We start from the raw sequence: 27,820 nt of genomic DNA, 5'->3' as shown, positions 1-27,820 counted from the left end.
CTGCTAAAGGAAAAGATTCTCTTCAGCAATCAAGAAAGTTTTAGGAATAGAACAGATGAAACTTCAAAAGCTGACCATTGCAGTGTGTAATATAAACAAAGAAATTAGTCAAGAAAAGTGAACAAAGTCATCAGCTGTCTTTCAGGCAGCAAAGCAGGATCAGAATGTTTCCATCTGTTTTGTCTGGAGGGTGAATCCGTTAATCATTTTGTAACTTGGACTTTTAGATTACTTTAAGACATAGAGACAAAATTTGGCACAGCATTCCCTCTTGTCTTTCAGGAATTTACATTTTAATGGTTTAATTGTGTAATGTATTATTTTGTGATGTAGTATTCTGCTTACAGAATAGTATAGACATTATATTTTGTGACCAAACCAAAGAAGGTTTAATATTTTTCCCAGATTTGTCCATGGAAAACTGAGAGTAAAAAACATACAATAAAAAAGCTAAAATAAACATTTTATTTGCTACCTTTGCTTCCAGACTCTTTGAGTATAATGCCTATAACATAGACCCAATGAACAAGTAACCTAGGAAATACCTCAACATATCACCTCTCTGATCTCCTTACCTCCACCTTTTTTACTGATACTCATGCTTTTTTTTGTTATTGATCTTGAAATGTTGCATCTGTCTTGAACTTGGCATAATGCCTCTATTGATGTCTTTCCAATGATGAATAGAACAGAAAGATAATTTTACTTGTCTTTAGGCCATGTATAAACAAACAGCAGCCTTTTGTTGACTCATTTCCAACAGATCTTCAACAATATTTAGGTTTCTTTTCTGCAGAGCACCTACCTAGATAGTTATTTAATCTGCACGCAGACTGTCAGTTACTCTGACTTAGAATCATAGAATCATAGAATGGTTTGGGTTGGAAGGGACCTTAAAGATCATCTACTTCTAACCCCCTTGCCATGGGCAGGGACACCTTCTACTAGATCAGGTTGCTCAAAGCCTCATCCAACCTGGCAACTTAAATGTATTTTCTTGAACTCATTCATTTTAATTAGTATAGTATAACAGTTTTAAGAATATATCTTCCATTTATGAAGATAATTTTAAATACTAATCCTTTCCTCTAATGTGTTTGTTTTTCCTCCCAGACTATTATCATCTGCAAACTTAATAATCTTACTCTCTATTTCATCATTTAGATACTGAATGAAACTATGTCTCCCTTGTACACTTGTTCTCCCAGCACAGACCCTTGCATAACCCCAGCTAATTAATTCTTTGATTAAGAACTATTTAAAAGCACTCTCCAAGTATGGATTTTTACATAGTTCTGTACATATTTTATGATATTTTAATTTAGATTATGCAAAATTTCTTTGCTGGAGCTTCTGATCTCAAGGTTTAACCTTTCAAAACTGTACTGGACAAAAGTTCAATGCATTGTTTAATCAATATTTCCAATTTAAGACATTAGGGTGCTTTAGTCTCTCCATGAATTATGTAAAGACTCTAGACAGTAGCACCTACTCTGTACACATCTAACTCTCCTATTGGAATTAATAAGCAGAAGGGTGTATTTGTAAAACTGAGACATGTGGAAGCTGTACAAACTTTAGGTGTAAATCTTTTTTTTTGTGTATATGGGAATTAAAAAAAAAGCATATATTCCATTTCCATGTACAAAACTGTTGGCTATTCTAAGGCAAGGTGCTTTATTAGTCTTGTTTTCACAGTCGCATTTCTGATGATCTTCTGAAATCCATCATTTTTAGCAGAATTTCATTTTTAGAACATGGATCTTAAACTCAGAATTTCTTTTTTCCAGAGTAAGGATAGGCAAATCTCAAGTTTCAATCAAAGCTGATCTCCTTTCAGGAGACAACTGCTGAACTATAGAATTGGTGTCAAGGAATTAATCAAGACCTTTCTATTTAGCTCAGTGACAATTTAAGTAGCTCAAATGAAGTGGAACGATTATATATATTATATATATATATTATATATATATATACACACACACTATTGGTTACTGCTAAAGATAACCTATGAGGATCTATTCTGTTTCTTGTTCTTGTGGAGACTGTCCAAACTTGGACACATGGAAAACAAGGAGATGATTGGTGACAGCCAATAATATGACACTGTCCCGCACGACATCCTTGTCTCTAAACTGGAGAGACATGGATTCGATGGATGGACCACACGGTGGATAAGGAATTGGCTGGATGGTCGCACTCAAAGACTTGTGGTCAACAGCTCAATGTCCAAGTGGAGAACGGTGACGAGTGGCGTTCCTCAGGGGTCAGTACTGGGACCGGCACTGTTCAACATCTTTGTCGGTGACACCCTCAGCAAGTTTGCCGACGACACCAAGCTGTGTGGTGTGGTCGACATGCTGGAGGGAAGGGATGCCATCCAGAGGGACCTTGCCAGGCTGGAGAGGTGGGCCCATGCGAACCGCATGAAGTTCAACAAGGCCAAGTGCAAGGTCCTGCACGTGGGTCAGCGCAATCCCAAGCACGACTATAGGCTGGGCAAGAAATGGATTGAAAGCAGCCCCGAGGAGAAGGACTTGGGGGTATTGATTGATGAGAAGTTCAACATGAGCCAGCAGTGTGTGCTTGCAGCCCAGAAAGCCAAGCGTGTTCTGGGCTGCATCAAAAGAGGTGTGACCAGCAGGTCAAGGGAGGTGATCCTGCCCCTCTACTCCACTCTTGTGAGACCCCACCTGGAGGACTGCGTCCAGTTCTGGGGGCCCCAGTACAGGAGAGACATGGAGCTGTTGGAGCGAGTCCAGAGGAAGGCCACGAAGCTGATTGGAGGGATGGAGCACCTCTCCTATGAGGACAGGCTGAGAGAGTTGGGCTTGTTCAGCCTGGAGAAAAGAAGGCTCCGGGGAGATCTAGTTGCAGCTTACCAGTACCTGAAGGGGCCTACAGGAAAGCTGGTGAGGGACTGTTTATCAGGGAGTGTAGTGACAGGACATGGGGTAATGGGTTTAAGCTGAAGGAGGGTCGATTTAGATTAGATGTTAGAAAGAAATTCTTTACTGTTTTAGTGGTGAGGCAGTGGAACAGGTTGCCCAGAGAGGTTGTGGAGGCCCCCTCCCTGGAAGTGTTCAAGGCCAGGTTGGATGAGGCTTTGGGGCAATGTGGTCTAGTGAAGGGTGTCCCTGCCTATGGCAGGGGGGGTTGGAACTAGATGATCTTTAAGGTCCCTTCCAACCCAAACCATTCTATGATTCTATGATTCTGTGAACTTAAATAGAGATCTCTATTTTTCTGACAAATTTGGGAGAAATTGGCCAATGAGTTCACAAAATATTAGCAAGGAGATGAAGAGATGAATGACATGACGTAGAAGTCCTATTTCCACGATCCTTCCCATCAGGCATTTATACACTTTGATGAGATCCCCTTTAGCTTTGTCTTCTCCAGGCTAAACAGTCCCAGTTCTCTCACCCTTTCCCTGTATGTCAGATGCTCCAATACCTTAACTTTAGTGGCTCTTCACTTTCCTGGCTCCAGCGTGTCCATGTCTCTTTTTACTGGGGAGTCCAGACCTGGACAAAGCTCTCCACATCTGACCTCATCAGATGATAAAGATTATTTTTGAACACTGAAAGAACAGCTAACTAGGTAATTAGTTTGACCTCAGAGTGTGCAGAAACGAAAGTATGAGAAAATACAATTTGAACCATAGCTTACTGGAATAGCTCAATAGACTCCCCCAGAATTTCACCATGCTTTGAAAGTTTAAGCCACATTTGAAAATGAAAAATATTGTGAAAATATTAGTCAAAAGTGAATGATACCCAGGACTCCTTTAAAAAATATTTGGGAAATGGTATCATCTTTCTTGTACCATTTCATACTGAATAGCTTCATGGCACTGTATAGAGTTAGTCCTGTTTGAAAGAGAGTGAGATTCAGTAAGTGAACACAGCTGGAAAATAGACTAAAAATTACTAAAGATTGTGTGGTGCATATAGAAACACCATAGGTTCTATAGAATGGGCGGGGGGGGGGGGAGGAGGAAAGACTTGAAATTAAGGGTAGTTAACATTATCAGATTTCACTAAAATACTTTGAGCAAATTTGTATCCTGGTTGAAAGAATAGGTGAACTACTCATACTGAGTATGTCTTTTTGTCCCTCATCTTTCCCTAGCCTGCCTCCTTCTTGGAACTCTCCCCTTTACCTTTTAATGTACACAAATCATACCCTGCCTCACTTGCCTTCCAAGATTCACCTTTTACGAATCCTTCCTCCCAAAAGACTTCTTCTTGAGAAGCAGATCCTGGTAGACCTTTCTTGAGATGTTATAAACTTGATGAAACTCCCAAGCTTTCATGTTCTTTGCCCCCTTTAAGAAGGAACTCCTAAAGAGGCACATAGGCAAGTCAGGTTTCCAACAGAAGCCTAAGCAAACATTTCCTTATTCATGAATAAGGAAATTTCAACAAAAAAATCTCAGAAAGTTTAGAAGTGGACATACAGGAATGAAAAAAACCCATATGGTTATGTGGATTTTAATTATTGATTATTTTCATAAACAGCCAAAGAGGAGGGATGCTTTCTAGCTTATATGAAAAACAAGGTGCTTATTTATAAATCCAGAGAGTGAAAGTTATAATTCCACATTTTGCAATCATCTTTCACCATCAATTGATTCTCACTTCTTAAAATAGGTCTTATCCCATATGGATGGAGCTATGTCTTAAGAGAAATGAGGGAAAAAAGGAAAGAAAAAGAAAAAAAAAAACCCACAACGTTGTAAGAAAGACTTTTCTATTGGAGACTTATGGTGTGTTTTCTTTGTGAAACTCTTCAGTACTAAAAAAAAAAGAAACAGATATCTTGACATTATTGTTTTCAGCTCTTTGTGGGAATTCCCTTGGAACAAACCTTTAATTCCCCTGAAATTAAAACCTCTCAAAGTCTTTCAAGACTAAAGAAATGAAGTTCTGTATCCTTCAATTTCAGGAAGAAACATAGAGCATCATGCCATCTAGTAGAGCTGCTGTTAAGGTGAAGGTAGAAGAGCTGCTTAGAAGAACATTCCTTTTGGGGAAAAAAAAAAAAAAGTTGCCTTAAATTCTCCCTCCTCTCATCCCGGTAGTCTGCCCAACACAGAGTTTCAGATATGTATGCAAACCTCCTTAGTTTCTCCCTCTTCCACTGGCTTTCTTCTATAAAAGAAAAATAGTACTGCCAACTGCCCATCCAGCTACTCTTCGGGGGAGGGGGGGTAGGAGAAAATAAGATGAAGAAACCCCTTGTAGCCTGAGATGAAGACAAGGAGATCACTTACCAATTAGCATGGCTCTTTCATTCCCAGTGCCTCTCTCTTCTCTCTCTGAGCATCACGGGGGGGGGAGGGCAATGGGGCTGTTCATGGTCAATCCATAACAGTTGGGATTCAGGTTACATAGTGTGATCACCATTGTCTCAGCACACAAAATTTTGGCAATGGAAATAAATGACCTTTCTGAAGAGGCATCACACAGAACATAGAGACTTTTTTCAATGATGCAATTGTGTTGCATCACACATTCAAATACTAGATTTAATTATAACACCGAAGTAGCAAGCCTATGAGAAATGTTTAAAATTATTGATATATGTTCATATTATAAAATAACAATTGTATTTAAATTACTAGCTGGTGAATAAGCACTATTTAATAAGTAGTTTAATAATCTTCATTAATAGTTGCTGAAGTACTCTATAAATACTACAAATAATAGCCTTTCTTACTTAAATTATTTGTGGATTGACAAAATTTCCGTATATTGCAGACAATGCATTCCATATAAATAAGAGGGGTTTCTGTATGTCATTATCTTTAGAACACTGTCATAGATCATTGTTGTGAATCTCTGACTGCCTTGCAATCTTTTGCCCTATTTAAGATTCTTACTAAATAGGATTCTTCCTTACTTCTTGTTGTGCAAATAAACAGAATTCAAGTTTAGATCATCGAATGTACAGTACATAGGATAATTAACTGGTTTTACTGGAGCTGGAGTTTAAGGTATTTGTGAACAACATTTAGGTGTTTGCTTATGAATATAAAAGTTGATGTCCTTTTTACCAGCTTCAGTCTTCAAGCTTACCTACATCTATATGGAACATATACAATTTTTTCATCCCAGCAGAAGTAAAATATGCAGCCTTAATTATCTTGGGGGGAAAAAAAAATGCCTTTCTTCTGAAGTTGTAAGTTACCGCATACCCCTTAAGATATGATCGAGGAGAGAAGCCTTTGACTTTTTTTTCCATATTTGCCAAGTCCCAGGCCTCAAAGGAATGTAAGCTTTCAAGTCCATTTAATTTCCTAATTACTATTAGATAATTAAATCACCCTTACTGTTCAGGAGCGGCTCTCAGTAGGAATTACACAGCATTTTAGAAACTCAGTGTGTACTTTCTTTTGAGAATCAGGGATATTCTATTCTATCTGTTCATGTTTTTATAAAGAAAAGTTCTGTTTTGGAAATACTGTATGCAGCCCAGGAAACTAAGCTCAGTGTCCAGTGTACGGTGAACTGCTAAACTTGCATAATGTTCATGTAAGTACAAAGTGCATTTGAGGAGGGTTGGCATCATAATATGTATTAACCTTCATAGGAAACTAACATGTATTTGTTAACTTTTCTTACTACTTAAATCCCCAGTTTGTTCAGAGCAATTTACTGAATTATCTTTCAATCTCCTCTTGAGAAATTTTAATTGTTAACATCATGAATTAGAATCAGGTCTGCCACCACAGACACCTTATTAATTTCTAATTACATTACATTTCAATTATTTTCTGTTTTGAGCAAGCAGAAAGTGTTAAATAACTTACAAATCCAAATATGTACCAGTCACAAAAATCTACTCCAGGTAGAATAAGAGCAATAATTGTGTGGTAAATAGAGAAATGAAGAAGATGGTGGAAAGATGGAGGGAAGTAAAGTCATCAGAGAAGATATTCCTCCTCCCAGGGCTCTTAACAGACATGAAGTGGCAGATATAAATCAATCAGCTGCAGTTCCCACCACCCCCACTCATCTTTCCCATCCTACTGACAAAGTCGCCCCCAAGGCAGGTACATCTGATCCACTCACGAATCATCTCCAGCCTCACCTCAGTTTCCAGTCTGTCATACAGAAGTTAAACAAAACTGGAGTCAGTTTTAACGTAAGGTAGAAGATGAAGGTTGTGGTGGTTCTACTTATTCACAAGCAAATCAGACATCCTTGCCTCTGGGGAGGCAACACTGGTCAGGAGGGCATGAAGGAGTACTAAGGGCAGCAACAGTTTCAGCCATTCGATTTTAATCCACTGCTGCACGTCTGTCAGAGGTCTCAATTAGTCTAACTACATTCTTCACGTAGTTTTAAAAGTCCTGCAGCCTTAAGTAACAAAAAATGCCTGTTTCTGCATGGTTCTTGTAAAAGTATTTATAGAAATACACACAAAATGCACTTTTTTCTCCAGTACTTTCAGGGTGACAGATAGAAAAATATTTTCCTAAGATTTCAGTAGCTTATAGTGTGAAGGAAAAATATATGTTAAGAAACTATCTACAATATTTTATGTAGAAAAACAGACGATGTAAACAGATTTCAACTCAACCCAACAAATAGGTTTTGGTTGAGAAGTTTGGTTAATTATATTTTCAAAGCATCAGTGTTCCAGAATGCAATAAAGACCTAGCTCGTGGTTTCCTTTTCTTTTGGTCCCAAAAGAATGATGTGATTATGTTGCACCAGGTTATTAAGCAGCTGAAAACAGCCTACAATGTTGTATCGGACATAAAAGGCAGGGTTTCAGTAGCAAGGGCTGGAGAGTGTTCTGTATGGGAGGAAGACGTGAGCCACCTGCGTGGCTGGAGCAGGGCTTCCCCTGAGGGACTGCAGCCCTTGGGCGACCCACATTGGAGCAGAGGAGCAGTAAGAAGTAAGGAGCAACAGAGGAAAACAAATAAGAAGCGAGGAGTAGCAGGAGGAAACCTCTACGCTATGACCTCAGCCTCCTGCACCGTCTGTCACCTCACCTCACCAAAGTGGGACTGAGTATAATGTGTGTGAAAACAAGGGGAGTTGAGTCTAGGAAGAGGAGAGGAGACGCAGTTTATTGTTTCTTTCACTTTTCTTGTGACAAGCGATTTATAAGAAAACAAAAGTCAAAATAAGGCAATGAGACCAAGTCAGGGGAAAAAAAAGTAAAGGTCCATACTTCTGGATGTAATCTTTTATCCTCATTAGGATCAAAAGAAAAACTCACATTTATTTCAATAGGATCAAGTTTTCTGCAGTCAAACTGAGTTTATTAAGTCTCCTCAAAAAAGAAGCTTGTTGCCTAGATTTACAAATTTTCCATGTAGGTTTCTTTTCCATCCTTTGGTTGTAGCTGGTGAATACAGTACCTACAGAAGTCAGAAAAGAATAGTCAAAAAAGGAAAGGAGATCAGTAAGTACAGATTTTAGTCACAGATATAAATTTTTAAAAAATATATCTAACTGTTTAGAGAAATAGGCATGAATAATCAGTTGAATTTTGAAAAGTTATAATGAATAAATAGTCCAGTTTAAAACATAGGTCAGCAATAATTACCCATTGTCAATATTGCAATAGAAGTTTCCTACACATAATTAAAGTGAATAAATATTGCACACAATTCATAAACTTCCTCATCTGGTGATAGAATTAGGAGGTACAGACTTGTGATATTAAAAGTACCAAAAAATTTAGGAGGTTTGGAAAGGTTACTTGAAGTGTAAGTTGAAATATGTGAAGTGTACCGTTGAAACACAGTTATGTGAAGTGTATGGTTGAAATAATGTGTTAAGTGGCAATGACTGAAAATGTGATTTGATTATCTATGATGATTTTGCGTATATAGAAGGCATTCTGTAGCACATGAAAAAGGGCTAATGAAGAGGTTGAATGTGGAACAGAATATCAGATCAGCTTTCTTGTAAAAAAAAAAAAAAAAAAAAAAAAAAATTGTTCAATGTTGTCCACTAGGCTGTGGCTTGACAACAGTGAAAATCTGACACTGGGATCCCAGTGCTACGTTAGACAGAGCACTAATTCAGTATCAACTAACCCTTGCATATTCAAAGCTGTTTAATAAAGTGTGATGTCTTAACAAGAAGTTTTGATGTTGAATCAGCTATTATAAGTACGCTGTACTCCTACTAATGCTACCTTGCAGCTGCTGTAAAACTTCTTTAACTTCCAGATGCTGTAATACAATAGAAATGCACCTATGGGACCACAGCAGACTGAGATCAAATTCATATCACCTGTCATGCACAGATTCAACATTAATGATCCTAAAACCACATCTGAGGAGCTTCACCAAAATCTATAGTCAAGAAGGGATGATGACAGTTGTTAGTGATAATCTATTACAAGTAAAAGCAGTGCATGTCATTGCTTATTTCCTAGTCTTTACTCACTGAACACTTTAAAAGTCTTCTTGTTCTTGATACTAGAAATCAACCTTTAACTCCTTTGTTTTATGGATAGCAGCAATAGTTTAAACCAAACCTTTCCTTGCACAGACCTGCAAAACATGTTCCCACAAAGTCTTGAGAATATATTTATTGCATATTATATTACATTGTATTGTAGCATATCATATTATGTTTTTATGTTACATATGTTACATTATGTCATATTATGTTATAATTAGCTTTATTTTATTTTATATGAAAATTATTTTGCTTTCACTTAAGGTGTATCTGTCAATGCCTTACTGTACTTATGGGAAAAAATAAAAAAGCATATCAATGACCAAGAACAAGCAGCACTAATATAAATATAAAATAACTGTAAAACAAGTTCTGCATATGTATGCAGGTTTATTTTAATTTGTCATTATCAGAACTAATGTTGATGTTATAATGAAATGATTGTGTTACCTTTATTTTGAAATATATTATTTAATGACAGATACCACATATTCCATTTTAAGTACAGGGAAAAAAATTGCTCAGATAAAAAAACCAACCCATTGTTTATTTTCAGATGTGTGAATGTATGTGTTCACATATGTATATTTGTACGTGCATACATGCACATACAAACATGCATTTTCATGGTTTCTATTATTGTTTATATTACTTAAAATCCCTATTAATATGTTGAAAAAGGGCATATATGAAAAGCTGCAGCAGCATCAGGTAAGAGTACACCTATGCTAAATATTAGAGTAAAATACCCATTTTATGTAACATTTTGAATGTTAATGAGAATGTAAATGAGAAAGCCTACTGTGGTGGGCTGACCCTGGCTGGGGCCCAGGTGCCCACCAGAGCCGCTCTATCACTCCCATCCTTCTCCAGACAGGAGAGAAAAAGTACAACGAAAAGTTTGTGGGTCAAGATAAGGACAGGGAGAGATCATTCACTAATTATCATCATGAGCAAAACAGACTGAACTGAGAGAGGGAATTCATCTAATTTATTACTAAGCAAAACAGAGCAGAGGAATGAGAAATAAAATCTTAAAACACCTCCCCCCACCCCTCCAATCTTCCCAGGCTCAACTTCACTCCCGGCTTCAACCTCCGCCCCCCCCAGCGGCACAGGGGGACGGGGAGTGGGGGTTACGGTCAGTTCATCACACGGTGTTTCTGCCGCTTCTTCTTCCTCAGGGGGAGGACTCCTCTCATCGTTCCCCTGCTCCAGCATGGAGTCCCTCTCACGGGAGACAGTCCTTCACGAACTTCTCCAACGTGAGTCTCCTCCACGGGCTGCAGACCTTCACGAACTGCTCCAACGTGGGTCTCTTCCATGGGGTGCAGACCTTCAGGAGCAAACTGCTCCAGCGTGGGGTCCCCAGGGGGTCACAAGTCCTGCCAGCAAACCTGCTCTGGCGTGGGCTCCTCTCTCCACGGGTCCACAGGTCCTGCCAGGAGCTTGCTCCAGCACGGGCTTCCCACGGGGCCACAGCCTCCTTCGGGTGCCTCCACCTGCTCCAGCGTGGGGTCCTCCACGGGCTGCAGGTGGAATCTCTACACCCCCTCATCCTCCCTCCATGGGCTGCAGGGGGACAGCCTGCTTCACCATGGTCTTCACCACGGGCTGCAGGGGGATCTCTGCTCCAGCGCCTGGAGCACCTCCTGCCCCTCCTTCTGCACTGACCTTGGTGTCTGCAGAGTTTCTTACATCTTCTCACTCCTCTCTCCGGCTGCAAAAGCTCTCTCTAACTGTTTTTTCTCTTTCTTAAATATGTTATCACAGAGGCGCTGATTGGCTTGGCCTTGGCCAGCAGCGGGTCTGTCTTGGAGCCAGCTGGCATTGGCTCTATCAGACACAGGGGAAGCTTCTAGCAGCTTCTCACAGAAGCCACCCCCGTAACTCCCCCTGCTACCAAAACCTTGCCATGCAAACCCAACACACCTACATACAGCACCACACTCTCTTTGAGATGGCATTTTCAATAACTTCTGGTAGCTGTCAAAAATATCACAAAGAGAAAATGCAAGCTATCTGTACTAGTCCTTTGTTATCTGCGTAAAGTATAGGAAGCCAACATCAAACCAAAAAAAATTAATTGAATTTTGGATTGTTTTCAGGATGTTTCAGTAATGTCCTCAGACTGCACTAGAAATCTTTATCTTTTGGAAATCCTATTTTGATTGATTTTCAGATGACATCTGGTCCAAAGACCTTTGAAATCTATGGAACTTTCCCATTTACTTCAGTGGATTTGAATCAGAGCCATATTTGACAACATTATTTAAGATGATTAAAATTAATTTTAAAACAGTAAGTGGAATTAAAAAAAAATCATATGAACTAAGAACTATTGCCATCTATTCAAAGAGAGTAATGCTGAGTAACCAACCCTCCTGCATAGTAGAAACAGTAATATACTATTATGGAAGCGCAAGGGAATGCTTCATTTGTAATTCAGGTGCAGTGTACCATTACAGATGACACACTAAGTTTAAAGAGTCAGCTATATACATGTCTATACTCATATATACTACTTTCCTTGTGGTCAATTCAGGTGTAGTTAGAGCAGTTATGACAAAGATAAAGGGTAAGAATAGTGTGGATATCCTGCAAAAAATATGCTCAGTTTTGTCACCTTTTATATATACTGCTATAAAGTTAAGATTATTCTTCTTCATACAGTTTAACTATGCTCAAGAAATAAAAAGCTTTCAGTAAAACTTTTGGAAATAGGTATTTTAATATAATAACATGTTTTAATAGGCAGTTTCTTAGGTAAAAAAACCAAACATTAGATTAGTTAACTGACATAGTGCCACTGTATTATCAAATTTCTGTGAAAGATGAGTTCCCTGAATCAGAGACTCCCATATTACTATTTTAGATGATGCTGCCATTGTAACACAAAAAATACCAAAACTACTTCTATGAAATGCTATTACTGGTATCCTTTTTGACAATCAAAATAATTTCTTATTTTGTTATGATGTAGTACATTTGTTTTTCAAAAGTTGATATTGTTGGGAAATTTTTATTGTACCCCTTGAGGTGAATTAAACAAATTTGTGCTTAAATATTAAAAAAGAATAACTGCTAATGAACATTGGAAAGTCCTACCACCATAAGCGGTTCTACAAGGAGCCTGCACAGCTGTGTCATGAACAGATTCCTTACATACACTTGCACCGGCACCATCCCTGTGAGCATAGTCATGGCGTGCCTTGGCTCCGTGGGGGTTGGGTTCATCCCCCAGCACCAGCTGTGTGGCCCTTGAGAGCTCCCATTCCAGGACTGCCACCAGACGACGCTTCAGCTATGTCTTAGCTCAAGGGAAACTTCACTCCCTTAAGGAGTCATTCTGTCTCTGGCATCCCTCTTCCAGCCGGTTTAACCACTTCTGCAGTTCGGCCTTTGTGCCCTCCATGCCAGATCATTCCTTGGTCACAAAGTACCACTGCTGAGCAGTTACAATTTGAATTTCCCTTTCAATATATCTAACGTATATAACATGTATAACATAACACCACCTCAGCTACATTATGACCTGATCTATACTTTTTTTATGTAGAACATAAGATTTCTGAACTCTTTTTTCTTTACACAAAACCAGAGTTTAGAATTCTAAGTAGATTCAAGCTTAGCCTCTTTAATCTCCAAACTAAATTTGTAAGTTTGGTAATTTGAAGATAATTCCTGATTTTCCTTCACTGTGCCAAATTTTAAAATAATTTCTGTTCCATCTACTCAAGTTTTGGAATATAATTTAACTCTGAATGTCATCAGGGCAAAGTATTGCTATGAATTAGACTAGTAAGTTACTTTCACCCCCGAAGACCTTGTCTAAATCCTGTCTGTGTCACAAGAAGAAAAATATTTGACAGTTTCAGCTCATAGTCATTATCCATATGGTAGGAAATAACATAAAATAAATTCTCTATTCAAAAATTCTTTAGACTTGCCAAGACATTATCAAAGCAAGCACATATCTAGAGTCTCTATGATGATGTCTCTGCCTCTACATAGCCAGATAATCCTCAGCTCTGTCCTGACTACCTGTGACTAAAACCTTAAAGGTTTCTTGTGGTCTTTCGTTAATAAATTAAAATATACTACATTAATCCTTTTTTTCCCTTACGCTTCACTTAGTTGATCAAGAAGAGAATAGGGACCTTTTTTAAATTTTTAAATTTAAAGATAGCGTGTTCCATGGTTTTCATCCACGAAATATATACAATGAACAGCTCCAGGGAACTGTTTGTATTATTAGTATAAAGTCAGAGTAAATAGGTAGAAAGTAGATGATTGATTTATTTTCGTAGTTTAGTATTTCTGGTAGAATCAGAACTGATATGTCGTTGGATTCTGGCGTGGTTTGCAGACCCTGTAAAGTAAGAGTCCTCAGTGATTTCATCAGTCTGTTCAGGGCTCCAGCTGTGTACTAGAGTCTAGGCATGAACTTCTAAGTGGTTTAACCGGACCAAAACTTTTTCTAAGAGCTTTTAGAAATTACTTTTGGTTTCTTGTTCTGAGACTGTGGTGAAGTACTACTAAATAGTAATTATGTCTATGGCATTATACAAAACATGGTATCCGAGATTGTTACTTGCTTCAGTTTGTTGTAATTATAAGTTAGGATAATTAAAAAGGATATAATTATCTTGTTCTGCCTCTCATGACTGGGCTAATTCTATTATGTAGCTGAGAGTGTTATCCTGGACTTGGTTACACACACAGTGTTTTCTTTGCAATAGTAGGTTTTACAAATTCAACATTAAGATTTACATTTTACCTCACAACATATGTTCAGGGCAACTCTGTTCAAAATACTTGCTTTGCATGCATGTTTAAAAAAGAAAATAAATAAAGGAACAGTGGAATAGTTGTATCTTGGAAGCATTGAGTATAAATCACTACTTGCATGGTCTGATGCCTGAGATAGATAGAGCTGTATAAAGGCAAAAGTACAAATTCAAAACCACATTCTGAAAGACTGAAATTGCAGCTTGTGGTCTGCACAGACTCTCCCATCCTTGTTTGTCTGGGCAGTTAGGACCCTGAACATCAATATGTAAATTCTTCTCCCTTCAGGTTAAACAACAGCCAGATAGAAAATAAAAAAAAAAAGAAAATAAAAAAAGATGTTCTATTATTTTTTTCTATGTTTCGGGGGATGAAAAGCAATTTATTAGAAACAAAAAAAATCTTGACTGTTTGATAAGCTATTTTGAAGTAGTGGAAAATCATATTGATTTATACATACATATAGATACATATAGATAAATATAGACACATAGATACAATGCATATGCTTATATTTAAACACACCAGTCTATATTTGTGCATATATATTTTTGTAGTATAAATATACATAGTATATACACATGCATGTATATGCATCTTTTATTCCCAATATGGCATATTACTTATGTTTTATTTATTATGCCTGAATTTCATCCTCGTAGGCAAGGACAGATATGAACAACAAAATCTTTGTTCCTCAAATGAGCAGCTAATAAGAAATATTCAGGTTGCATATCCTTCAGAAATTTCAGCTATATCAAAATCAAAATGTTAAATTCTCAGGGTCTCTTTATAGATTTTTAAAAAATTACTACAGAGAATTCTTAATACCCAGTGATCAGCTATTTTACATCAGTTCCCTAGTCCTCACTTTCTCTGTGTGTAAAAGGTGGACCATGATTTTAACTTTGTGTATAAATCTGTTGAGTAAAATGTGCTGCTGAAAATCTTTTTCTTCATGTTGAAGGCATTCAGTAATATGGGTGCACCATCTTGAAACGTTGGAGAGAGGATAGCACCTTGAGCAGAATGAAGAGGTCTGGCAATGTAGCAGTCGGCAAAGGTCAGGACAGTAAGGAGAGGCAGGAAGAAGGAGACACCGCTACCCACACCCACCTCCGAAAGCCCCTGGCCTTGCCTCGGGACCACACAGCACGCAGCTGCAACAACTGTGCTGACCCCCCAGCTTGTCTCCTGAGCTGTGTCCTCTTCCCCATGGAGAAGGGAAGTCATGCCATTCATAAAATTGTGTAAGGCTGTGATTAAAGTGTTTTTGTATCTGAGCTCTTTTATTCTCCGTGCTTTCATCTGATCTTAAACTGCGGCAAGAAGATAGGTAAGACTCGTATGGAAAGGGATTAAGCTTTCCATCTGACCAATACAGATCCTGTAGAATTAAATCCCACAAAACTGCCAGAGAGCTTCAGACATCACTACCTGACGTTTTAATTTTAAAAAAGACTTCACTGACCTTCTTGTCCTTCGTAAATATATATTGAAATCAGTAAAAATTTGAACCTTTTAAATTAGAAAAAGTTAGGTAAAGTGGGGAAAAAAACTAAGTATGGGAAATATAACTGAATTTCTTAAATTTACAGAAATTTACAGAAAGTTTTGCAGATCAGCTTGCCATGTAGATCACAACAGATGACCTAGTAGCTGTGATAGACATGAATATAAAAGGCAGAAACTACATGAAATAATTGTGTCTGGGGACATTACTGAGAAGTCTGAGATGAACCAGCAAGGCTGACTTTTGGCAGTAGAAGTCTCTGTAAATTTAAATATATAGTTTTAAATATAAAATTTGTAGATAATACCACATGTAGTTTTACAGGGGGGTTTATTACATTTTTGTTTCATTTTCTTTTGACTTAAATGCATATTTAATTATATACAGATAAATATGTATGTATACATTTTGTATTACATGTATAAATATTTATATATATTATATATATGCAGGACAACTCTGACAGCAGGTGATTAAGTGAAGACTAATATTGTATCCAAAAAATAACATGCAACTAAATAAACTTTACCAAAAAAAAAGGTAATCCTCAGAAACCCCCAATAACCAGGGAGGGAAATAAAGGACTCTAGTTAGCCATATGAGTTGGTGATTCACAGGAAACAAGAACATCCTAGGAAGATATTGCTATAGAACAGAATATGCTGTGCTTTCTGGCCTAAAGCCAAATTCAGTAGCAAGATTTACCACAAAGCACAAACTACAGGAAATATAAAAATCTGATTTAAGGAAGAAAAATGCTGCTACTCAACTAAATGGCTTTAAAAATAATCACAATCTCTATGATCTGAATAGGAAGCTTCCATTTTTTTAACAAATAATTTTAGAAAATGTGACCACAAGGTCATGATGTTGCCTGATCCCATAAAATATTTAAAATTAATTTCATTTGTCCGCTTCCATTTCTTTAATAATTAACTAGGAATCATTTCTCTGACTTCAGTATATCCCTCTTATGTTAGTAAATCTCTGTAATGATTGTATCACTTTAGCATTCCTGCTCTGCAGGGTTTAAGATAGGCTCTCTTTGTCTTATTAAGATATTATTGGTTTAATAATCTAGTAAGACTGCAGAAGAAGAATGTCACTGTAACAACAACAACAACAACAACTACATACCTTCCACCAACTATTAAGAAATTAAAAATAAAAAAAATAGGGGAAAAAAAGAAGAGAGAAATAATTAAATACAGAGAACCCAATCTAGCCTTCTCTCATTAGTGACAACATATGTGTTTATTTTATTTATGTATGAAAATAATGCTTTAAATGACAAAAAAATTCTTTGTTCTCAGGAAAAATGCTGACAGAATTGAAGTGCTCCATGGCCATTCATTTAACCATGCAGTATATGTATAATTGGTGTGAGCTCATAGCTTGATATATGGGTCCTGATATTAAAACTGAATATTCACAAAACATGTTCATTTATTTTTTTTTAGGGAGACACTTTCTTATTTAATTTATATTCTTCTGTCATTCAATGCAAGGTATTTGTTTTCCAGTTAACAGACAAGTGACAGGCACTGTATGCGCATGCATAAACACACTCGCAGACATATTTAAGTCTTCATCCATATGCACACACTAAACCAATGATAGTGCTGAACTTTTCTAATAAAGATAGCTACAGATTATTCAGTATGTTCATTTACATACAAATAAAAAGGAGTTGACCATCTCATTACAATTGGGGTAAGGATACATTTTCTCTCTTAAACTGATTGTTTCTTGATGCATCTCTCAGGAGACAGGGCACAAAAACTGCTCTCCACTTTCAATTTATTATTCTCATTCCATGTTCAAATATTTGGTTATATTCATATCTATTTTAGCCACTTTTCCCCATAAATAAATAAGCATGTACATACATATGTATGTCTGTCTCTTTCAGGAGAAATTTTTGATTAGTAAAAGCCAGAAGCAATTTGACAAAAAGTATTTTAAAGTTTATTTTAATCATGAAAAAGAACAAACGTAAAAATACATATTATATAAAGAGACATACAGCCACACGCACATGTACTCCTGCCGTAGATACATATATTTAAACATGAATGTATAAAAAAAGGGGAAAAGAACCCAAAGCCATTTAGTTCCACAATCAGCAACAAGAAGTCATTCCTCAGGGTAGCAAATACAAAAAGCTTGCTTGTAAGTGACTTTCTTCAGCTACTTTTAAATATTTGAGAGATTCATAGTGATTACCTGTAAGTCATTTAAATAAAAGCAACTAAGAGGGCAACTGGAAAAAGATTTTTACGCATTCATAAAGGCAGTGTTGCTACAGTTCTTTTAAAAAAAAAAAGAACAGAAAAGAACAAAAAAGAACAGAAAAGAACAGAAAATAATAGCTTTTGTTAGATGACTACCTGAATGTACAAATGAGGAGTTGAGGAATAAAAGAGTAATGCTTACTCCTCGGTCTTGATCAGACTCAGGAAGCATGAGAATTACGGTCATTGCACTTTTACTCTCATTTTTCTGAGAATCTCCACTTGCTTCCTTTGTTTATTCATTAGCATTTGTGCTTTCCTTTTTAACTTATTAATATACTTTTCCTCAATCTTAATTGCTCTCATTCAATGTATTGATCTTGAAAAACTTTGGCCTCCATCCAATACAGTTTCTAAAGAAAATACAAGTGCATGTTTTTCTTGTAGGGCAAGATAGCCTGTTCAGGACCACAGAGAAAATGCTGCAAGAGTTGTGGAAAGGCTTGCTGAGTGAATGATGCTGAAAGAGAGAACAAGTATATGTTGTACACAGCACAGTTACTATTCTGGGTCCAGAAGTTCTGTAGTTGCTTTAGAAAAGCCGTGTTACCAAGCTGATAAGGATTTCCTCTCATCAGGACTCCTTTACATGAATGCAGTGCTGCAGTCACAGGTCAGAGATACTGGCATCATTTTCCTGCCTGAATCCTGTGCATATTATCCCCATGGTTTCTCTTAAATGGACCCACAAAAGACCATAAAATGAAAGAGCAATAAATAATCTAAGACAAAATTTGGTTATTTTTGCTCGTGAAATTCAACAAGGACAAATGACAAGTCCTGCACTGGGGAAGAAAGGGCTCTTACTCAATGGAGTAATAGAGGATGGGACCTAACTAGCAGCTCTGCTGAGAAAGACCTGGAGGTGCTGGTAGACACTAAGCTGGGCATAAGCCAGCAGCATGGCCGTGCATCTTAGAAGGCCAAGCGCCTCCTGAGTTGTACTAACAGGAGAATGGCCAAGAAGCCAAAGGGAAGTGATTATACCCTTCTCCTCAGCACTTGTGAAACTGTATCTAGAGTCCAGTGTCCAATTTTTGGCCCCTCAGTTAATCAAAGGCTTTGGTTAATTGGAGCGAGTTCAGCAGAGAGTCAGCAGTGTGGCCAGGAGCTGGAGCACTTGTCCTGTGAGGAGAGGCTGAAGGAGCTGGGATTGTTCAGACTGGAGAAGAGATGGCGCTGATCCCCTAGGTGATCATGAAGTCATCAAGACAACGGAGCCGGTCTGTTCAAAGCGCTCTGTGGTTGGAGGACAAGGTACAACAGACATAAATTGAAATGAGATAAACTTTTTCTGCAAGAGGACAGTCAAGCAGTGAAACAGGCTGCCCAGAGATGTTGTGAAGTCTCCACCCTTGGTGTTTTTAAGAACCAACTGGATCAAGGTCTAGGTAACCTGGCTTAACCTCAGAGCTGACCCTGTCATGCACAAGAAGTTGGACTTGAGACCTCCTCATGTCCCTGGTAAACTGAACTATCTTATGATCACAAGAGTAGTAATTTTGTCACATAGTGAATAAAAATGAAAACCTGTGACCTAAGCGTCAGGCAAGGATTATAGGTTCTTTTCATTAAAGACCTTACTTGAAGTCTTTGAAAAAATGAATTTTGAAGCATGCATTCAAAACTTAGATAATCAAAACCTTCACTGACATGTTGCGTAGCCTGGGAAGACTCAAAACGTCTAAAATCTTCTTTAAATTCTACAGATATCAAAATTTGTGCTGCTGTTCACCTGTCCAAATAAGCTGTGGTACAGCAAGAACGTCACTGTCCTCCTTACCAGCCTCAAGGTTTGCAGCGGGCTAAAGTTGAATACTCATGATGAAGAATATATATGTAAATTAGACTGAAACTGCACTTCCATATGCACTATTGAGAATAACTAAATTTACAAGGAAAAAAATTTACTATAAACCAACATTTTCAGTAAGAAGATTGCATGACCAGACATGTTGGTTGAAAAAACCCGCTAAATCATGAAATAGTACCTTTTTTTCAGCTACAGAGTTGACTATTTCAAGTTTCTTCAACTGACAGTTTTAAGTAGATTATTAATTCAAAGAAAAAAATATCAGTTGAAGAAATGTTACATATTCATATGTAGAAAAAATAATTCCTGTGAATTCTCTGTTTTTTGTTTTAGGATATCATTTTTCATTTCGTTCCTTCTAAACACAGGAGGTTTGGTTAGGAGTTGAATCTGTCAGAAAAAAGCTAGTACTGTTTAGTGCTTTTTTTGGTCTCCCCCCCCCCCCCCCCCGATAAATTAAATGTAATGAACGAATTAAATCTTTCTGGTAAAAAATGAAAGGTCATCCTGTATGCTTAAAATGATCTTTCTTTTAGGAATGCATTAGGCTAAAATTTATAAAATGTTATTAATAGAAAACAATTAACTGTACTAACATAGTCTGTAATAATAAAATACAAAAGACTAAAATAGGAAAGAAAATATTAGTAAGTAAAAAGATTCGTGGGTGAAATAATTAAACATCTGAGAGGCTTATACATTTCTGTAAAAAAAAAAGTCTAACTTCTGCAAAGTTTCTTTTTCTAAAAGTAGACTCATTTCATTTGAAGAAATGCTGTGTGTTATGATCAAGAATAAATATGTGTAAATTTATTACTTTTATTTAAACAATCAGATAAAACTGTTTTAAAACAGATTTCTCTTTTTCCAGAGGATGAATAGAACACAAATAAAAGCAATACATTTTTGCTATGTTACAGGAACCAAGCACTACTTCAGTAGTCTTAGGAATATAGGACAGTGTAATATCTGTAATTATTGTACATATTATCAGATAAGAGTCCTAATTAGTGAAAAAAGACAGATAATCTAGCAATATTTGGTAAGAAATAAGGCAGAACCTTCAAATTTCACTTTAAGAATCCAGACCTTGCAAATGAAATGTTTTTTTTCCCCCTGGAATTTATTCTTTATAGAAAGGGCAAGTACACAAACATCAATGATGTATTCAAATTAAAACCAGTATTGTTACATGATGATAAAATGTCTTACAAGACTGTTTGATACATGTATGAGTAATCAAGGGCTGTAATCAGTAATTCTTAACAGTGGCAACTTCTAAAATTGTGCTCAGATTTTTTTCTTTACTGCAAGAAGAGATGTGTTTCTTATTGAGGTTAGCCAATACCTTCTATGTCTGTCAAAGACAGGGCAAATTCACCATTTGCACTGAAGTTAATCTGCCAGATGAAACTAAACTGCTATACAGGGGGAAGAAAAAAAAAACCCACAAACAAAAAAACCCCACCCTAAGCTCCCCCAAAAAATGTAAATCAAAACCAAAGTGAAAAACAAACAATCCCCCCCAAAAAAACTCAAACAAACCTCCCCCCCCAAAACCTCTTTTCTTTTGCAGCTTTCCTTAACCCCCAGCAGTTTGTCCAGGAAAAAAGATATCAGTCTTACAAGCAACTCCATTTCTCTTCCAATGTCATTATATCTTCCTTCACGCATTTCCTTTACCTTTGGACATAAATTTGAAAACTAGATGCAAGAGTTGTCTCACTCACTTGTGAATATTCACATAAATTCACAACTTTCACTGAAAGCTTCCCTAAGCATTTACAGCAAGGACACCCATGTCTGTACAAAACCAAAACAGATACATTTTTGCTTCATCTTTTCCCTGACTGCTTTGACTTCTTGTCTATAAATAGTAGCTTTCACTGAGCTTTCACCCAAGGAATTTACTCCAAAGTTTGTGTATAACCTAATTTTATAATTATAAATAATGACAAGCTAATTTTCAAAGTTAAATTCAGGTCACTAGAATTGAAGGGTATTAGTAATTTTACTATGAAGTTTTTAGAATAATTTATTTCTTTACGTTAATAAATATAAATCTGCTGCTAACTAGAATTCAGATGAGGGTAAATTTATATGTATCTAACCCATTTTTTTCCTCTTTGACAAACAAGAACTATTTTGAATAAATTTAAACCTAGAAACTAACCCTTAAGTATTAAACTAAAAATAAAGTCTCTGGAAATGTTTTATTTTTCTCCCAGCTAAAAATGGCGTAGCCTGCTGCACGCACACACACACATAGGCTAAGCTAATACATGAACATCCATCATGTCTTTTGCCTAGAGCAGTGGTTTCCACCCTTCAGGCTATGCTGAGCCAAATCAGCTCTTCCTTGGGTTTGGAAAAGTCTGGCAGCAATTACGGGACTCTCCTGTGAATACTTATACACAGGAATGAGGGTTTTTTATAGTTTATATACAATCCAATCTGAAATCTATTCTACGTTTTCTAAGCGGAAGCCAACTTTTTCTTTTAGATATGCAGTAGTGGAATTTAGGTATAAACTTTTAAAAGGGTTGCTGTTAGCGTTAACAAATGATTGGTGTCATTATATTCATATTTATAAGCCTGAGATGTGGTATAAATGAATGACATCTTGTAACCTGTGTTAGGTTGTTATTGTGATTTAAAATATGTTCTCCACTTATCTTTTCTCGAGTTTTTTGTTTGTTTGTTTCTGAGATATTTTCCTTCACATTGCTGAGAACACTTTCAGTTTCCATTAAATCAAAAGAAGATAGATGTGCTTATTACCTCAGACCACGGCATTTGTCATCCCTGCTTAAAGGAAGTCAGTAGCATTAGGGAAAGTCAGGAAGTATCCTTCAATTTTTAAAATTTGAGTTTTGAGTTTCATGTTCTTTTCTTGAACTTTCCTTATGCCTGCTCATTGCTAGATTTATTACAAGTAGGAAGAAGAAATTAAATGTTCCCCTTTGACTGTGCCTGTTCTTTCTTGGACATAATTATTTAACACATTGCTAATTCTCAAGAGTGGTCCAAGGTCAGCTGAAAATAAATATACTGAAGTAAGGAATCCTGAAGAAGATCAAGAGCTTTGTGAAGCAGAAATTAGAGTGGGGGCAGGGGCTGCAGATTGTTAGTCTCTCAAGTGATTCTGTAGCTCCTGTATGCATAAACTTGAGTTCATAGGTGGGGTGGGGGAGAGGATTCATTATACGTTTCTGAGTTTTGCCTTACCAGCAAATCTTCACAAGTTCTGGATGCCAGTTCCTTGTTATTAAATAAAGATGCTACCTTCTGGGTTTGCAGATACTCTTTGCACTCCAACTGGCTAAAAGCCCATTCTTACTCCTATTGATGCCCACAGCCGCCTTCTCTGACTTTAAATGAAAAAGCATTAAAACTTTCATTAAAATGTAGAGACAAATCACAATTATTTTAATTAATCTGCAATGTAACCCTTTTTTTCCTAATGAATTAGCCACAAACAAATTATAATTTATACGAATTTGTACAGAATTTGTGTGCACACATTTTAGACAATCATATTTCATCCTATTGGCTGTTTGCAAATTTTTTTCTTTGACTGTGTCTTCATTTATAGATTGTTCTTTCTACTGTGGCAGTTTATGTTTTATGTACTCTATATGCAAATGAAAAGAAATTCAGCAAAGGAATGTGTTTGGCTCTGAACAGATTACTGTAAATCTTTTTAGATTGAATTATGTTTCTTTCAATCTCAAACTGCAAAATTATTATTGACGAGTTCATCTATGTTTCTCTTAGTTATGCTGAAATTATACTGGCTTTAAAGGATGAAACTTTGAGCTGATACTTAGAGAAATCAGAATAGTGTCTTACACAGTACTAAATCAAGACATAAGGATATACTTTTCTTCTATAAATTAATTTATTCTCCTGCTGAAGAGTCACAACCCTTAAACAGGTTGTCAATAGCTGTTGATAGTACCGGGGTATTGCAACCAATCATGTTTCTTAATTGACTTTGAACTGTACAAATATATGACATGAAGGAAAAATAAGTAGTCAAGAATGAAGTTCTACAGTGCTCTCAGATGTTTTAACAACTTTCTCTACAATCATATTTTAAACCCAAGAAATATATTTATTCAAAACCCTGATAAAAATGCACAATAAAAAAAAAAATTACATCACATTGTAGACAGAATATTTTTCCTCTGTTGCCATCTTTCTTTTTTTGCCTTCTCCACATTCGCTCTTCAAGAAACACTGATTCTGAACTCCAAAATGGTTCCACAGAGAATTATCAGTTTAATTATCATTTTCTCAGTCCCAGAAAATTTTGAAAGCTTTATCTTGTATCTGTATTGGTTTTGGCTGGGACAGTTACTTTTCTTCATAGCAGCTTGTGAGGTACTATGTTTTGAATTTGTGATGAAAACAGTGTTGATAACACAGGGATGTTTTCGTTACTGCTGAGCAGTGCTTACACAGAGCCAAGGCCTTTTCTACTTCTTAGCCCACCCCACCAGCGAGTGGACTGGAGGTGGGCAAGAAGCTGGGAAGGGACACAGCTGGGACAGCTGACCCCAACTGACCAAAGGGATATGCCACACTGTATGACATCCTGCTCACCAATAGAAGCTAGCGGGAAAAGGAGAAAGGAGGAGGGATATGTTTGGAGCCATGGCATCTGTCTTCCCAATTAACTATTGTGTGTCATGGAGCCCTGCTTTCCTGGGCATGGCTGAACACCTGCCTGCCCATGGGAAGTGGGGAATCAATTCCTTGTTTTGCTTGCTTGTACATGCAGCTTGTGCTTGAAATATTAAACTGTCTTTATCTCAACCCATGAGTTTTCTCACTTTTATCCTTCTGATTCTCTCCCCCACCCCAGTGTGGGGGAGTGAGTGAGTGGCTGCGTGGAGCTGAGCTGCTGGCTGGGGTCAAACCACAACAGCATCACACAGAGAACTGAGCTTTGGTTCAAATCTTCGAGGATCATCCCTGACAGTGAAGCTGTGTCTCCTCTGGAGAAACGATGCATCGATACTTCTTTCTTTGTTTTTCCTTCATCAAAAGGAGTTTATAAGAATACAATTTTTGTTATTTTTGAGTACTAAAATGAGTGTACACTTTATTTTTGTTCTGGAACTGAAATTCCAATTTTGAGACAGTCCTTGAAACAATGCTGATATGTAGATTGACATGGTGTTACTATCATAAGACCATGCTTATTTTTACCAATTTTTAGTCATTATACTCTTATTTTCCATCTTGAATGCTTATCTGTGGTTGATTTTTCTTTCTGTTTTTCTCCTTGATATTGTATGATAGGATTTCCCCATAGAGTGCCTAGTCCAAATAGTTTTTTTACATCTGTGATAATGATTAATGCTTTGTTCTAAATACCAGACACAAGGTAAAATACTTATTAAAAGATATGTATTTTTTCCTTCCTTCCTCCCTGATTTTTTTTTTTTTTTTAATAAGAAGATTGTCTCCTATAGAACTAAACTGACCTGAACTGCATATTTAATTTCCTAGGACTAGTAGGAAAAGCAAAGGAAAAACCAAACAAACACAGGTAAATCCCCCCAAACCTCAGATACTTAAAAACCTATGTCAGCAGCTGAATTTTATTTAAAAATTTACCGGTGTTCACTTACATCTATTGTACAATGGTTATAACAATCAAGTAGAATGCAAGAAATCCAGCTGAAATTTTTTTGTTTGAAGGAGTCTCGGACCATACCTCTCAGAATAATATCCTAGCTACAGAGCTACAGTCCATGCTGGAAACAGAGATATGCTACTTATATTTATGGTTCTGTATTTTATAGAGAGGCAAGACATCACTTAGCATTTAACGTCCATTGGCTTCTTGCCTTTGTGGCCCGGTTTCCACATGAGGAGGCTCATCCAACACATACAAATTAGACTTTTACCTCCCTGTAAGGCAATGTCTTCTGGCTCCCAGGAAACTGAGAATGAAAAAAGGCAAGTGACACAATCAGGTGAATTTCTGCCCCGTGAAAGGCTACAGCTTCAAAACCCTGCTGAGTTCTGAAGTAAAACAAAAGATCTCACTGCAGCGAGGGCCGATATTCCCTGTTTCTGCTCAATCTGTAATCCAGCTGGAGATGGGTGTCAGGAGCTCTCACACTGCAGAGAGAAGAATTACCACAGAGCTGTTGGTAAGTGCTGTCTTTTCTAGGAAAGAAAATGTTTCCTAAGCCAAACTCCTCCACAGAGTATGTAGGAACAGCTGATCACCTGTGTTTTATTACTGCATCCAGCAGTAACTCAAACCGGGTTCCTGTACTCATTCTGAGTGCAGTTATTTCTCTCCCTAAAGAATATCATTGCAATAATGTTCAAAGCTGAAAAAGTGATTATGTGAATGACCTTCATATATTATTCACTGCCAAAATACATTTGAAGACAGAAATTATATCTACATATAGAATATAAATAGTCATTAAAGCAGCTTGTATAGCCTTTCTGTTTAGTAGCTAGGTTGTGTACATTCAATTCACAATTGCAGTAATCCTAAACCAACATTAATTTAAGAAATAAAAGTCTCCATGCTTTCATTTCCCATATCGTGGAATTTATGGATGATGGTTATTGATCTCCTTGGAAGTGCAGGGTGGGATTTCCAGCTTCACCAGGGCTTTAGAGAATCTCAGACATAATAACAGCCACTTAGCTATCAGATAAGAGTGTCTAATCTTTAGTAGAACTTCTGTTTGCTTTTTGTTTGTGAGGTACTTTTGTATTTCTCCAGCTGAATCTTTTCAGCAAACTCTAAGGGAATTTGCAGATAGGAAAACTGCAGTTTCATTTTGGGGCAGAAAAACTGGATATTCAAAGCATTTTATTTTAGTTGGACTACTGGACTTTTGTTTACTACTTCTTCAGGCAAATGCACTTTTCTGTCTTTAGGCTTGCCCAGAACCACACCAAACTTGAGAGTTGTATACATGTTCAAAGAAATGGCTGCAATGATCCAGCTTCAAGATTGATTCTGTATCTACAAACTTTAAGTAGATCCATACATCACTTTATACTTCTGTCTTAATAAAAATAATACTTTTTTTTCTCTTTCACTCAATTTTCTAGCTTTCAGTCTTTCAGGTTTTTTTTTCTTTTTCTTCTAACATCTGTAGTGCTTTAAAATATAATTTTCTTTTCTCATTCATCCATTTTCTCTTTTGCTGTAGTCTCTCAGGATTTTATTTGTCTCTCCAACTTTGTCTTTTTTTTTTTTTTTTTTTTACACAACTTTGACATGTACAGTATTAGAAGTTTCTTTTTAAGGAATCTTCCACTCTAGCAACCAATCAAGACAAAAGAAAATCTATATTTTTGCAGATCATTTACTGTGCCTATGCTGTCTGCACACAGAAAAAATATAGAAGAAAACATTGCTGCTGAGCAAATGGTACACAGTATAACACAATGAATCTTACCCAGAACTGACATTTACTAACGTACTACCCTTCCTAGTATATTGAACTGCTTACCCAGTTATTTGATTTATTAAGAATATAGGGAGACCTGAACACCCAAATTTTGAATAGCAGGTATTTAGGAACATGAGAGTAAAATAAGAACGCTGAATTTCAGAGTGACTTTCTAAAATTGTAACCCTGTTGTTGCAGCTATATTTGACAATCATAAAAATGTGGAATGTTTCCAGGAAGAAGCTTCACTTGGAATCTGATGCAGAAAGAAACTCAAGGAGCAAGGAGTGAATGTCAGGTATAAATGGTAGCTTCAGTAGACCAGAAAGCCTCACTAAAAAAGTAACAAACAAGCAATTAGCATTTTAACAGCTAAAATAAGGAAAGAAAACTGCACAAAAAGGCAGCTAAATAATGTCTTTTTTTTTTCTCAAAAGATAATTGCTTTAAAACAACACAGTAATCCAAGAGCAATGATATTTCTGACAATTGTGTTGCATTTTGTTTGCCTTACAAGGAAATAATTAATG

The sequence above is a fragment of the Balearica regulorum genome, chromosome 4 (assembly GCF_011004875.1).
Source record: "Balearica regulorum gibbericeps isolate bBalReg1 chromosome 4, bBalReg1.pri, whole genome shotgun sequence".
NCBI classification, from domain to species: domain Eukaryota; kingdom Metazoa; phylum Chordata; class Aves; order Gruiformes; family Gruidae; genus Balearica; species Balearica regulorum.
This window is presented reverse-complemented; position numbering follows the sequence as displayed.